Source organism: Nasonia vitripennis (assembly GCF_009193385.2).
Source record: "Nasonia vitripennis strain AsymCx chromosome 3 unlocalized genomic scaffold, Nvit_psr_1.1 chr3_random0013, whole genome shotgun sequence".
NCBI lineage: Eukaryota > Metazoa > Arthropoda > Insecta > Hymenoptera > Pteromalidae > Nasonia > Nasonia vitripennis.
Genome location: NW_022279633.1, coordinates 49019 through 65236, shown reverse-complemented (window position 1 = coordinate 65236; position 16218 = coordinate 49019). Strand labels below are relative to the sequence as shown.

General features: G+C 32.4%; 3 pseudogenes; all 3 read left to right on the top strand.

Moving 5' to 3' along the window:
• LOC116416897 overlaps positions 1-9757 on the top strand; it is a 42356-nt pseudogene extending 32599 nt beyond the window's left edge.
• A 49-nt stretch (positions 9758-9806) lies between these two features.
• LOC107981457 lies at positions 9807-15213 on the top strand (annotated as a pseudogene).
• Positions 15214-15260: 47 nt separating this feature from the next.
• LOC116416896 lies at positions 15261-15892 on the top strand (annotated as a pseudogene).
• Positions 15893-16218: the final 326 nt, after the last annotated feature.

Here is a 16218-nt window from a genome sequence, read left to right as displayed (position 1 = left end):
CGGTCGTGAGTGTAGGTTGAAGGAAATAAGTAAAGTTAAATTTGACATCAATCTCATGGTTTCACAAAACTACCTGCAGGTTTTGATGGAATAACATTTGATACTACTTCCGAATCCGTTAAACCTGGACATTCCTTCGATTGTGATCAAAATTGAAGGTGTTTCGAGGTTAGTGCGGAAATTCAGCGTCGTGGTTTACTCGCTAATCCGGTCGTGAGTGTAGGTTGAAGGAATAAGTAAGGTTAAATTGACATCAATCTCATGGTTTCACAAAACTACCTGCAGGTTTTGATGGAATAACATTTGATACTACTTCCGAATCCGTTAAACCTGGACATTCCTTCGATTGTGATCAAAATTGAAGGTGTTTCGAGGTTAGTGCGGAAATTCAGCGTCGTGGTTTACTCGCTAATCCGGTCGTGAGTGTAGGTTGAAGGAAATAAGTAAAGTTAAATTTGACATCAATCTCATGGTTTCACAAAACTACCTGCAGGTTTTGATGGAATAACATTTGATACTACTTCCGAATCCGTTAAACCTGGACATTCCTTCGATTGTGATCAAAATTGAAGGTGTTTCGAGGTTAGTGCGGAAATTCAGCGTCGTGGTTTACTCGCTAATCCGGTCGTGAGTGTAGGTTGAAGGAAATAAGTAAGTTAAATTTGACATCAATCTCATGGTTTCACAAAACTACCTGCAGGTTTTGATGGAATAACATTTGATACTACTTCCGAATCCGTTAAACCTGGACATTCCTTCGATTGTGATCAAAATTGAAGGTGTTTCGAGGTTAGTGCGGAAATTCAGCGTCGTGGTTTACTCGCTAATCCGGTCGTGAGTGTGGGTTGAAGGAAATAAGTAAGGTTAAATTTGACATCAATCTCATGGTTTCACAAAACTACCTGCAGGTTTTGATGGAATAACATTTGATACTACTTCCGAATCCGTTAAACCTGGACATTCCTTCGATTGTGATCAAAATTGAAGGTGTTTCGAGGTTAGTGCGGAAATTCAGCGTCGTGGTTTACTCGCTAATCCGGTCGTGAGTGTGGTTGAAGGAAATAAGTAAGGTTAAATTGACATCAATCTCATGGTTTCACAAAACTACCTGCAGGTTTTGATGGAATAACATTTGATACTACTTCCGAATCCGTTAAACCTGGACATTCCTTCGATTGTGATCAAAATTGAAGGTGTTTCGAGGTTAGTGCGGAAATTCAGCGTCGTGGTTTACTCGCTAATCCGGTCGTGAGTGTAGGTTGAAGGAAATAAGTAAGGTTAAATTTGACATCAATCTCATGGTTTCACAAAACTACCTGCAGGTTTTGATGGAATAACATTTGATACTACTTCCGAATCCGTTAAACCTGGACATTCCTTCGATTGTGATCAAAATTGAAGGTGTTTCGAGGTTAGTGCGGAAATTCAGCGTCGTGGTTTACTCGCTAATCCGGTCGTGAGTGTAGGTTGAAGGAATAAGTAAGTTAAATTTGACATCAATCTCATGGTTTCACAAAACTACCTGCAGGTTTTGATGGAATAACATTTGATACTACTTCCGAATCCGTTAAACCTGGACATTCCTTCGATTGTGATCAAAATTGAAGGTGTTTCGAGGTTAGTGCGGAAAATCAGCGTCGTGGTTTACTCGCTAATCCGGTCGTGAGTGTGGGTTGAAGGAAATAAGTAAGGTTAAATTTGACATCAATCTCATGGTTTCACAAAACTACCTGCAGGTTTTGATGGAATAACATTTGATACTACTTCCGAATCCGTTAAACCTGGACATTCCTTCGATTGTGATAAAAATTGAAGGTGTTTCGAGGTTAGTGCGGAAATTCAGCGTCGTGGTTTACTCGCTAATCCGTTCGTGAGTGTGGGTTGAAGGAAATAAGTAAGGTTAAATTGGACATCAATCTCATGGTTTCACAAACTACCTGCAGGTTTGATGGAATAACATTTGATACTACTTCCGAATCCGTTAAACCTGGACATTCCTTCGATTGTGATCAAATTGAAGGTGTTTCGAGGTTAGTGCGGAAATCAGCGTCGTGGTTTACTCGCTAATCCGGTCGTGAGTGTGGGTTGAAGGAAATAAGTAAGGTTAAATTTGACATCAATCTCATGGTTTCACAAAACTACCTGCAGGTTTTGATGGAATAACATTTGATACTACTTCCGAATCCGTTAAACCTGGACATTCCTTCGATTGTGATAAAAATTGAAGGTGTTTCGAGGTTAGTGCGGAAATTCAGCGTCGTGGTTTACTCGCTAATCCGTTCGTGAGTGTGGGTTGAAGGAAATAAGTAAGGTTAAATTGGACATCAATCTCATGGTTTCACAAAACTACCTGCAGGTTTTGATGGAATAACATTTGATACTACTTCCGAATCCGTTAAACCTGGACATTCCTTCGATTGTGATCAAAATTGAAGGTGTTTCGAGGTTAGTGTGGAAATTCAGCGTCGTGGTTTACTCGCTAATCCGGTCGTGAGTGTAGGTTGAAGGAAGTAAGTAAAGTTAAATTTGACATCAATCTCATGGTTTCACAAAACTACCTGCAGGTTTTGATGGAATAACATTTGATACTACTTCCGAATCCGTTAAACCTGGACATTCCTTCGATTGTGATCAAAATTGAAGGTGTTTCGAGGTTAGTGTGGAAATTCAGCGTCTTGGTTTACTCGCTAATCCGTTCGTGAGTGTGGGTTGAAGGAAATAAGTAAGGTTAATATTGACATCAATCTCATGGTTTCACAAAACTACCTGCAGGTTTTGATGTAATAACATTTGATACTACTTCCGAATCCGTTAAACCTGGACATTCCTTCGATTGTGATCAAAATTGAAAGTGTTTCGAGGTTAGTGCGGAAAATGAGCGTCGTGGTTTACTCGCTAATCCGGTCGTGAGTGTAGGTTGAAGGAAGTAAGTAAGTTAAATTTGACATCAATCTCATGGTTTCACAAAACTACCTGCAGGTTTTGATGGAATAACATTTGATACTACTTCCGAATCCGTTAAACCTGGACATTCCTTCGATTGTGATCAAAATTGAAGGTGTTTCGAGGTTAGTGTGGAAATTCAGCGTCTTGGTTTACTCGCTAATCCGTTCGTGAGTGTGGGTTGAAGGAAATAAGTAAGGTTAATATTGACATCAATCTCATGGTTTCACAAAACTACCTGCAGGTTTTGATGGAATAACATTTGATACTACTTCCGAATCCGTTAAACCTGGACATTCCTTCGATTGTGATCAAAATTGAAGGTGTTTCGAGGTTAGTGCGGAAAATCAGCGTCGTGGTTTACTCGCTAATCCGGTCGTGAGTGTGGGTTGAAGGAAATAAGTAAGGTTAATATTGACATCAATCTCATGGTTTCACAAAACTACCTGCAGGTTTTGATGGAATAACATTTGATAGTACTTCCGAATCCGTTAAACCTGGACATTCCTTCGATTGTGATAAAAATTGAAGGTGTTTCGAGGTTAGTGCGGAAATTCAGCGTCGTGGTTTACTCGCTAATCCGGTCGTGAGTGTAGGTTGAAGGAAGTAAGTAAAGTTAAATTTGACATCAATCTCATGGTTTCACAAAACTACCTGCAGGTTTTGATGGAATAACATTTGATAGTACTTCCGAATCCGTTAAACCTGGACATTCCTTCGATTGTGATAAAAATTGAAGGTGTTTCGAGGTTAGTGCGGAAATTCAGCGTCGTGGTTTACTCGCTAATCCGGTCGTGAGTGTAGGTTGAAGGAAGTAAGTAAAGTTAAATTTGACATCAATCTCATGGTTTCACAAAACTACCTGCAGGTTTTGATGGAATAACATTTGATACTACTTCCGAATCCGTTAAACCTGGACATTCCTTCGATTGTGATCAAAATTGAAGGTGTTTCGAGGTTAGTGCGGAAAATCAGCGTCGTGGTTTACTCGCTAATCCGGTCGTGAGTGTGGGTTGAAGGAAATAAGTAAGGTTAATATTGACATCAATCTCATGGTTTCACAAAACTACCTGCAGGTTTTGATGGAATAACATTTGATAGTACTTCCGAATCCGTTAAACCTGGACATTCCTTCGATTGTGATAAAAATTGAAGGTGTTTCGAGGTTAGTGCGGAAATTCAGCGTCGTGGTTTACTCGCTAATCCGGTCGTGAGTGTAGGTTGAAGGAAGTAAGTAAAGTTAAATTTGACATCAATCTCATGGTTTCACAAAACTACCTGCAGGTTTTGATGGAATAACATTTGATACTACTTCCGAATCCGTTAAACCTGGACATTCCTTCGATTGTGATCAAAATTGAAGGTGTTTCGAGGTTAGTGCGGAAAATCAGCGTCGTGGTTTACTCGCTAATCCGGTCGTGAGTGTGGGTTGAAGGAAATAAGTAAGGTTAAATTTGACATCAATCTCATGGTTTCACAAAACTACCTGCAGGTTTTGATGGAATAACATTTGATACTACTTCCGAATCCGTTAAACCTGGACATTCCTTCGATTGTGATCAAAATTGAAAGTGTTTCGAGGTTAGTGCGGAAAATCAGCGTCGTGGTTTACTCGCTAATCCGGTCGTGAGTGTAGGTTGAAGGAAGTAAGTAAAGTTAAATTTGACATCAATCTCATGGTTTCACAAAACTACCTGCAGGTTTTGATGGAATAACATTTGATACTACTTCCGAATCCGTTAAACCTGGACATTCCTTCGATTGTGATCAAAATTGAAGGTGTTTCGAGGTTAGTGTGGAAATTCAGCGTCTTGGTTTACTCGCTAATCCGTTCGTGAGTGTGGGTTGAAGGAAATAAGTAAGGTTAATATTGACATCAATCTCATGGTTTCACAAAACTACCTGCAGGTTTTGATGGAATAACATTTGATACTACTTCCGAATCCGTTAAACCTGGACATTCCTTCGATTGTGATCAAAATTGAAGGTGTTTCGAGGTTAGTGCGGAAAATCAGCGTCGTGGTTTACTCGCTAATCCGGTCGTGAGTGTGGGTTGAAGGAAATAAGTAAGGTTAATATTGACATCAATCTCATGGTTTCACAAAACTACCTGCAGGTTTTGATGGAATAACATTTGATAGTACTTCCGAATCCGTTAAACCTGGACATTCCTTCGATTGTGATAAAAATTGAAGGTGTTTCGAGGTTAGTGCGGAAATTCAGCGTCGTGGTTTACTCGCTAATCCGGTCGTGAGTGTAGGTTGAAGGAAGTAAGTAAAGTTAAATTTGACATCAATCTCATGGTTTCACAAAACTACCTGCAGGTTTTGATGGAATAACATTTGATACTACTTCCGAATCCGTTAAACCTGGACATTCCTTCGATTGTGATCAAAATTGAAGGTGTTTCGAGGTTAGTGCGGAAAATCAGCGTCGTGGTTTACTCGCTAATCCGGTCGTGAGTGTGGGTTGAAGGAAATAAGTAAGGTTAATATTGACATCAATCTCATGGTTTCACAAAACTACCTGCAGGTTTTGATGGAATAACATTTGATAGTACTTCCGAATCCGTTAAACCTGGACATTCCTTCGATTGTGATCAAAATTGAAGGTGTTTCGAGGTTAGTGCGGAAATTCAGCGTCGTGGTTTACTCGCTAATCCGGTCGTGAGTGTAGGTTGAAGGAAGTAAGTAAAGTTAAATTTGACATCAATCTCATGGTTTCACAAAACTACCTGCAGGTTTTGATGGAATAACATTTGATACTACTTCCGAATCCGTTAAACCTGGACATTCCTTCGATTGTGATCAAAATTGAATGTGTTTCGAGGTTAGTGCGGAAATTCTAACATATTCAAAATTAATAGTTTAATTTTAATATAAACAATAAGGATTTTTAATTTATAATATTAATAAATTAAATTTTAATTAAAATATTATTATAATAAATTACTAGAAGAATTTACTTCTTTCTTATGAGTTCAAATCATAAACTATTAATAAGCTAAATAATTAATTATATAATATTAAATCTATTTGTTTTGCTATTATTGGACTTAAGAAAAATATAAGAAATATATAATAGACAATGTTTGACCAATCAAAATATAAGGATCATCACCAGGTCGTGCTCCAATCCAAGTAAGTATAACAAATAAATTAATGAATATCCAAAATATAATTTTATTAAAATAATAAAATTTAAATCCCTTTATTTTATAAATTTTATTAAAAGGAAGAATTAATAAAATTAAAATTGATATTAATAATGCTAATACCCTTCCTAACTTATTAGGAATAGATCGTAAAATTGCATAAGCAAATAAAAAGTATCATTCTGGTTGAATATGAATAGGAGTAATTATAGAATTAGCTATATTAAAATTTTCTGGATCAGATAAAATATAAGGATTTATTAAACAAATTATTAATAAAAAGGTTAATATAATAATAAATCCAACTAAATCTTTAATAATAAAATAAGGGTTGAAAGAAATTTTATTTATATTTCTATTCAATCCTCTTGGATTATTAGAGCATGACTCATGCAAAAAAATTAAATGAATAATTACTAATATTATTACTCTAAAAGGTATAATAAAAGGAAATGAATAAAATCGATTTAAAGTAGCATCATTTACAGAAAACCCTCCTCATAATCATAGTACGATATGTTCTCCAATATAAGGAATAGCAGAAACTAAATTAGTAATGACAGTAGCTCCTCAAAATGATATTTGCCCTCAAGGTAAAACATACCCTATAAATGCAGTAGCTATAGTAAGTAAAAAAATGAATACCCCTATTATTGATGTTATTAATATAGTAAATGAATTATAATATAAACCACGACCAATATGAATAAATATACAAATAAAAAAAAAGACGCTCCATTTATGTGTAATAATCGAAATAATCATCCATAATTTACATCTTGAATAATATGAATAATTCTATCAAATGCTATAATAATATTTGGAGTATAATGTTTTGATAAAAAAAATCCTGAAATAATTTGAATTATTAAACATAAACCTAATAAAGATCCAACATTTCATCAAATAGAAATATTAATTGGAGTGGGTAAGCTAATTAAAGAATTATAAATAATATTTATTAATATATATTTTTTAAATACTGATTTTTTCATATTAATTAATTTTTCGTAAGGTTAATTTATCATTAATAGTAATTTATACAATTATAGTTAAACATATTAATAAATATAATATTGAAATCATTATTCTAATATTTTTATTATATGTAAATATATAATTAATATTATTATAAATTCTATTAATAAAAAGAAATTCTATAATTTTATTATTCCAAGGTAGGAAAATATTATTTATTAATAATATTATAATAATAAATATTAATAATATTATTAATTTAATAGTGAAGGAAAGAAATATTATTCAATTAATTTTTATTTTTATATTATTATTAAATGTAGTAAAATATAAAAACATAATTATTATTCCACCAATTATAATTAAAAATAAAATATAAGAAAATCAATGAGTGTAATTTAACAAATTGATATTTATTGAATTAAAGATAGTTAATATTAGTAACAATAAGCAAAAATTAAAGGATGAATATTTTTATTATAAGATGGAAGAGAAATAATCAGTATACTAATAAAAATTATTAAAATAATATAATAAATTTGAATAGTAACCATTGTTTTTATCATAAATTATTCAAAAAATAGTTTATGAAAATATTAATTTTGGAGATTAAAGATATAATGTTTATTACTTTTTTTGAATAACTATAAGAATATCTTTCTTATTATTAATTTACAAAATTAATATTTTTAATTAAATTAATAGTTATTTACTTAAATACTTATTTTTATATTATTATATTTATTATATCAAGATTAATATTTGTATATTTATGTAATCAAATTTTAATGAATTTAATTTGTTTAGAATTTCTAATATAAAGTTTATTAATACTATTAAGAAACTTAACAATATTAAATAATTCTATAATTATAGTACTATTTTATTTAGTATTTGTAGTGTGTGAAAGGGTTTTAGGTTTATCAATATTAATTATTTTAATTCGTTCCTACGGAAATGATAGATTTAAATTACTCAATTTAAATAAATGATAAAAGTATTGATCTTTCTGCGTTATTTATTTTCGTAAATTTATCTTATAAATGCTCAAAAAGACGAAATATATTTATTAATAAAGGTATAATAAATATGTTTCCTACTTTAGCAATATGATGATTTTTATTTTGTATCTGTAATATATCCTCTCCTATTTCTTTAAATTTATTAAGAAAAATCATAATCATTAATATTATATTAAATTGATCAAATAATTCTATTTATTTATTAATAATTAGAATATATTGAAGTTCAATATATTCATTATACATATTCTCCTATTCTCAACATGGTAATTATAATTCTTTAGCCAACAAAATAAGTATTAATAATGTAAATGAATATTTATTATTGTTATTACATTGAGTACCCTTAAATTTAATTATTATAAAAATTGAATTATTTATTTATTTAAATAATTTAATAAAAATATTGATTTGTGGAATCGAATTTGTGATAAAATTACTTTAAATAATTATCGAATTTGTGATAAAATTACTTTAAATAATTATATTATATTATATCAGTAGTATACTATTTTTAATAATTAGAAGAATAATTATAATAATCAGAATATTTATATTACTAAACAAAATAATTTACTTTATAGAATGAAATGTAATAATTATAAATATTGTAAATATAAATTTTTTTATAAAAATAAATATATTATAAATATTGTTATAGTAGTCAGATTATTAACAATAATAATAGCAGGATTTTCTGCTAATTTTGAATATGATATAAAGAAAATTATTGCTTTTTCTACTTTATCTCAATTAGGATTAATAATATTAATCTTTGCCTTTAAAAATTGAGAATTATCATATTTTCACTTAATTACTCATGCAATATTTAAATCTATAATATTTATATGTTCAGGGATCTTAATCCACAGAATATTAAATTATCAAGATATCCGATTCTTAGGTAAATTAAAATATTTTATACCTTTAACTTTTAGAATATTAATAATTTCAAATTTATCTTTATGCGGTATACCTTTTATATCAGGATTTTATTCTAAAGATCAAATTTTAGAAAATATATTTATAAATAATAATAATTTCATTATTTATTTCTTTGTAGTTATTAGTACTAGAATAACTGTGTCATATATAGAATTCGATTAATTTATTATTTATTATTTAAAATTTTAAATTGTAATAGATTTAACAATATTAAAGAATATAAGCTAATAAATTATTCTATAATTTTATTAATAATTATATCAATTTTTTATGGATATTTAATAAATTTTCTTGTTTTTAATAATATTGAAAATTTATTTTTAAATACTATAGAAAAAACTTCTATTATTTTGATTTGTAGTATTATTATTAATAAACTAATAAATAATATTAAAAATTTTAAAATTATATATTTTTTAAAGTTTTTTTTTTGGAAAAATATGATTTTTATATAATTTTATTCCGATATTTATTATTGTTCCTATAAATTTTTCAAAAAAATATTTAAATTATTATGATAAAGGCTGAAGAGAAATATTTTTTAAAAATTCTTTAATTATAAAAATAAATAATTTAGATATTTTCATTAATAATAATAATAATATAATATTGATAATATTTAATATAGTAATTTTATTGGTAATTATATTAATGTTATTATAATATTTATATAGTTTATTTAAAAATTAATTTAATATTGAAGATATTAAGATAATATTTATCTTTATAATGAAAATATAAGGTTTTATTTAAACTATATAAATATGAAAATATGATTTTTTTCTACTAATCATAAATTTATTGGAATTTTATATTTTATTTTTGGTATATGATCAGGAGTGTTAGGATTATCAATAAGAATAATCATTCGAATAGAATTAGGTAATCCAGGATCTTTAATTGGAAATGATCAAATTTATAATTCTATTGTTACTACTCGTGCATTTACTATAATTTTTTTTGTTATACCTGTTATAATAGGAGGATTTGGAAATTATTTAGTTCCATTAATTTTAGGAGCTCCAGATATAGCTTTTCCTCGAATAAATAATATAAGATTTTGGTTACTACCCCCTAGATTAATTTTACTAATCTCAAGTATATTTATTGGATCTGGAACTGGAACTGGATGAACTGTTTACCAACCTTTATCTTCTAATTTATCCCATAGTGGTCCATCAGTAGATTTATCTATTTTTTCACTTCACATTGCTGGTATTTCTTCAATTATAGGAAGAATTAATTTTATTACTACAGTATTAAATATAAAAATTTATAAAATTGAGAATATTCCCCTACTTGCTTGATCTATATTATTAACTGCAATCTTATTACTATTATCTTTACCAGTTTTAGCAGGAGCAATTTTTTTTTTTTTTTTTGTTTATCCGGAGAGTTGGAGAAATGTTTAATGCACCATGACAGGAGCCGTGCGAGACTCCCCGTGTGTGGGACTCTCCTGACGCAGGACAGACGTCAGGCATACCCACTAAAACTCCACCTTTCAATGGCAGCGAAACACCCCCCCCCCCCCCCCGGTAGCCGCCTTCGCATTCCTTCGGAGGGGTCGCCTGTCTTATGCTATTCTAGCCGTCAACTAGTCTTTCAGACACCCGTCATTGTTTTTCGCGCGGAGAATCGCCTCCATGTACGCCGTTATCTCGTCCCATTTCTGCTTGCTTTCAAGCATCGTTCCTACTACTGTCTCAGGCGTGAGCGCCCCTATCGTCAACTCTAGCTCTCTACGTCTTTCGGCCCAGCGAGGGCAGTCAAAGAACGTGTGTCTCACTTCGTCCCGTTCGTCACCGCAGTATTTACACCCCGGTGTTGCGACTCTGTTCATCGCGAACAGGTAACTCCTAAAGTATCCGTGTCCGGAGAGGAACTGGGTAAGGTAGAAATTGACCTCGCCCCACCTCCGCTTCATCCACGGATCTACCTCCTTTATCATTGTTTTGGTCCATTTCGCTTGGTGGCACTCGTTCCATCGCTCCTGCCACTTTCGCATCGTCCGATCGCGTTCTTCGGTGGCAATGGTTACCTTATTTGCCTCGTTACGTCTCTTGTAGATCCGCTTTCGCTCAATCGCAAGCAGATCCACGGGGATCACTCCCGCGATTATCATTACTGCCTCTCCCGAAACCGTTCGGTAGGAGCAAGCAACTCTCAGTGCGCCTCTGCACTGTACCGCCGTTATTTGCTTCCTATATTTCTTTACTTCCATAGCGTCGGCCCACACCTCCGCTCCATAAAGCAGGATGGAGTTTGTGGTCGCCATCAGAAGCCGCCTAACAGATGGTCTAGGCCCGCGCACGTTGGCCATTAGTCGTTTAGCAGGAGCAATTACTATGTTATTATTTGACCGTAATTTAAATACTTCATTTTTCGATCCTGCAGGAGGGGGGATCCTATTCTTTACCAACATTTATTTTGATTTTTTGGGCATCCAGAAGTTTATATTTTAATTTTACCAGGATTTGGATTAATTTACCATATAATTAGTAATGAAAGAATAAAAAAAGAAATATTTGGTGCAATAGGGATAATTTATGCAATAATTTCTATTGGATTATTAGGATTTATTGTTTGAGCTCATCATATATTTACTGTCGGTATAGATGTAGATACTCGAGCATATTTTACTTCGGCTACAATAATTATTGCTGTTCCTACATGAATTAAAATTTTCAGATGATTAGCGTCTATAAATGGGATAAAAATTAAATTTAATGTAACTAATTTATGATTATTGGGATTTATTTTTTTATTTACTGTAGGGGGTTTAACTGGTATTATTTTTATCAAACTCTTCAATTGATATTATTTTACACGATACTTACTATGTAGTTGCTCATTTTCATTATGTATTATCTATAGGAGCAGTATTTGCAATTTTTGGAAGGTTTATTTATTGATATCCAATAATATTTGGATTATCAATAAATCAAAAATGATTAAAAATTCAATTTATTATAATATTTTTAGGAGTTAATATAACCTTTTTCCCTCAACATTTTTTATGAATAAGAGGAATACCCCGTCGATATTCTGATTATCCTGATTCTTATATTTGTTGAAACATTATTTCTTCTATAGGAAGACTAATTACAATCTAGATTTGGTAGCAATACAGGAATCGCGGTGGCCAGATGGCGGAGTACTAGCATCGGATAACTTCACGTACCTATATGGGGCCGGGAGTGGGGGATCTCTAGGCACCGGATTTCTCGTAAGCAAAAGCATCATACATTCGGTTAAAAGTTTCAAATCCGTCAATGATAGGCTCTCGTACATCATTATCGAAGGTGAATGGTATAGATATGTATTTATTAATGTACACTGTCCTACGGAGGACAAAGAAGAAGAAGCTAAGGATCTCTATTATGAAACTTTATAGCAGGTAATCGACCACTTCGCGTCTTATGACACAAGAATAGTATTAGGCGATTTCAATGCTAAAATAGGTAGGGAGGAAATGTTTAGGCCTACTATAGGGAAGGAAAGCCTGCATGAAGCCAGCAATGATAACGGTATTAGGGTCATAAATTTCGCGGCGGCAAAAGATCTTATAATCAAAACTACGTGTTTTAAGCACAAGAACATACACAAGGCAACGTGGACATCGCCGGACGGGGCCACACAGAACCAAATTGATCATTTCCTCATTGAAAAAAGACGTCATACTAATGTTCTTGACGTAAGGGCTTACAGAGGGGCAGATAGCGACTCGGACCACTTCCTAGTAGTAGCCAAATTAAGAGCTAGACTAGTAGCGAATCAAAATAGTAAGCGAGCAAACAAGGTAGAAAGCTTCGATATTGAGAAACTACGAGATAGAACAGAGCGAATTAGGTACCAGATAGAAATTAATAACAGGTTTCAGGCACTTGAAGAAGCAAACACATCGCCGGAGGGGAATGACGAACCGAATAGCTTATGGGGGGACATCGAAAAAACGGTAAAAGAGGCCGCGAATAAAGTACTGGGTGAAAAGAAAAAGCCAAAGAGCAAACCATGGTTTGACGAAGAGTGCGAACTCTGGTTTGAAAGGCGCAAAAAGGCTAAATTAGATAGCTTACAAAATAGAAGCGATAGGACCGTAGAAGAGTATTCTAACGTAAGGAAACAGACGAGCGCGATCTACAGAAATAAGAAGCGGGAGTATCAAAAGAATCTTATTAGGAGAATAGAAACTAACAGTAAGGAAAATAACCCCCGCGAAATGTACAGAGGGATTAACGCCATCAGAAACGGTTTTAGGAGTAGAGCACAATTGATGAAGGACGAAAACGGGGACCTCGTAACAAATGACAACGAATTACTGTCACTGTGGAAAAATTATTTCGATAAATTATTAAACGTGCACGAAAATAGCGAAGAATTAGGGGACGAAATTCACACTGCTGAACCCCACGTGGAGGAACCGAGCTACCAAGAAGTAGAAGCCGCGATTAAAAAACTAAAAGACAACAAAGCCGCGGGAAATGACTCTATACCAGCTGAGTTACTCAAATATGGGGGCGTCGAGCTCACTTTCAAAATCTATAAACTAGTATGTGCCATCTGGAAAAATGAAACAATACCATTATACCGATTTTTAAAAAGGGGGATAAGACAGACTGCAATAACTATAGGGGTATTTCACTTTTAGCAACGTGCTACAATGTTCTGTCAAACGTAATACAAGCTAGACTCACTCCATTCGCGGAAGATATAGTAGGAGATCATCAGTGCGGATTTCGGCGCAACAGATCGACGAGCGATCAAATGTTTACCATAAGACAGTTGTTAGAGAAAAAGTGGGAATTTTGCGAAACCATACACCAACTATTTATAGATTTTAAAAAAGCGTACGACTCTATTAAGCGAAGCAAAATGTATCGAATTCTAGTACTTCTCGGTGTACCGAAAAAACTCGTGAGATTAATTCAAATATGTCTGAACGGAAGCACGGGAAAGGTCCGAGTAGGCGGTAATGTATCAGAACCCTTCATGATACGCGATGGTTTAAAACAAGGGGATGGGCTCTCTACGGTGCTTTTCAACTTAACGTTAGAGTATGCCGTTAGAAAAATGCAGGTTAGCCAGCTGGGCGCAACGCTTAATGGAACAACGCAGATACTAGGCTACGTAGATGATTTGGATATACTGGGGGATTGTAGGGAAACGGTAGCAAGAAACGCGGAAATCCTCATAAAAGCGGTGGAGTATACAGGGTTAGAAGTGAGTGAATCAAAAACAAAGTACATGATTGTGGATAAGCTAGGCATCTGCAGAGGGGAGGAAGATCTCAGAGTTGGGAATTTTACTTTTGAAAAGGTTAGCGAATTCAGGTATCTGGGTACGACCATAAATGATAGAAACGAGATTAATGTCGAAATAAATAAGAGACTCCATTCGGGTAATGCTTGCTTCTACGCCGTGAGTAATTTACTTAAGTCGAGGCTGTTGTCTAAAAACGTTAAAATAAGAATATACAGGACAATAATACTGCCGGTGGTTCTGTACGGATGCGAAACGTGGGCTCTCACTAAGCAGGCGGACAACCGTTTTAGGGTAATTGAAAATAAAGTCTTGCGAAAAATATACGGGCCGAAGAAAGATGAGGAAACCGGGGAATGGAGGAGACTACACAATGATGAGTTACACAATCTGTACGCGTCACCAAATATTAACAGAATAATAAAATCGCGCAGATTGGGATGGGCAGGGCACGTAGCGAGAATGGGAGACGACCGTACGGCAGCGCGTGTCATGAAGGGCAGGCCGATGGTAACGCGATCTCTAGGTAGACCTAGACGTAGATGGGAGGACAACGTAAAAGCGGATCTAGTAGAAATAGGACGGGTGGGTGTCGATCGGAGAGGTGCATCTTGGGTGGGGTTGACACAAGATAGGGCAGCGTGGAAGGCTTGCGTAGATGAGGCGATGAACTTTCGAGTTCCAAATGCCATGTAAAAAAAAAAAAATAGGAAGACTAATTTCTATGTTTAGAACAATATATTTTTTTTTATTTTATGAGAAAGAATTATCTTTCAACGAATTGTTATTTTTATAAAAAATATAAATAATTCAATTGAATGAGTTATAGCTTATCCCCCCAGTTACCATTCTTTTAACGAAATCCCTAAAATTTATTTAAATTTTTATAATGGCAGAATAGTGCAATAGATTTAAATTCTATTTATATAATTTATTAATTATTTTAAAAAATTTCTTTATGAAGTCAAATTATATTCCAAGATGCTAATTCACCAATTATAGAAAATATAATTATATTCCATGATCATGCTATATTAATTATTATAATAATTATTTCCTTAATTCTTTACATAATCGGATTTATAATAAATAATAAATTAATTAATCGTAATTTATTAGAAGGACAAATAATTGAAATTATTTGAACTATTATTCCTATTATATTTTATTAATTTTTTTAGCAATCCCGTCCTTAAAAATTTTATACTTAACTGATGAGACCAATTTCCCAAATATTACCATTAAAATTATTGGTCACCAATGATATTGAAGATATGAATATAATGATTTTAAAATAATTAATTTTGATTCTTTTATAATTAAAAATAATAATATCTTTCGTTTATTGGATGTAGATAATCGAATAGTATTACCTTATAATACTCAAATTCGAATACTAATTAATTCGTCTGATGTAATTCACTCTTTTACGATCCCTTCATTAGGTTTAAAAGTAGATGCAGTACCTGGTTGAATTAATCAAATTAGATGTATAATAAAACGACCTGGTATTTTCTTTGGACAATGTTCTGAAATTTGTGGAGTAAATCATAGTTTTATACCTATTGTATTAGAATCCACTAAATAAATATATTTATTATTTGAATGAAAATTAAATAATTCAATTGAAGTAATTTGCTAATTATTACTATATTTTGATTTAAAAAATCAATTCTTACCCTTAAGATATCAATTGAGTAAAAGATTAGTTAAAGAATAACCTTAATTTGTCAAATTAAAATTATTAATTTTTTTATTATCTTTTTCATACCACAAATAAGACCAATAATATGACTCACCTTATATGTATATATTATTATATTATTAGTTGTTAGTATATTAATAATATACTATTTAATTATTTATTTTAGAATTAATTTTAATATGTTAAGTAAAAATATATATTTATTTTTT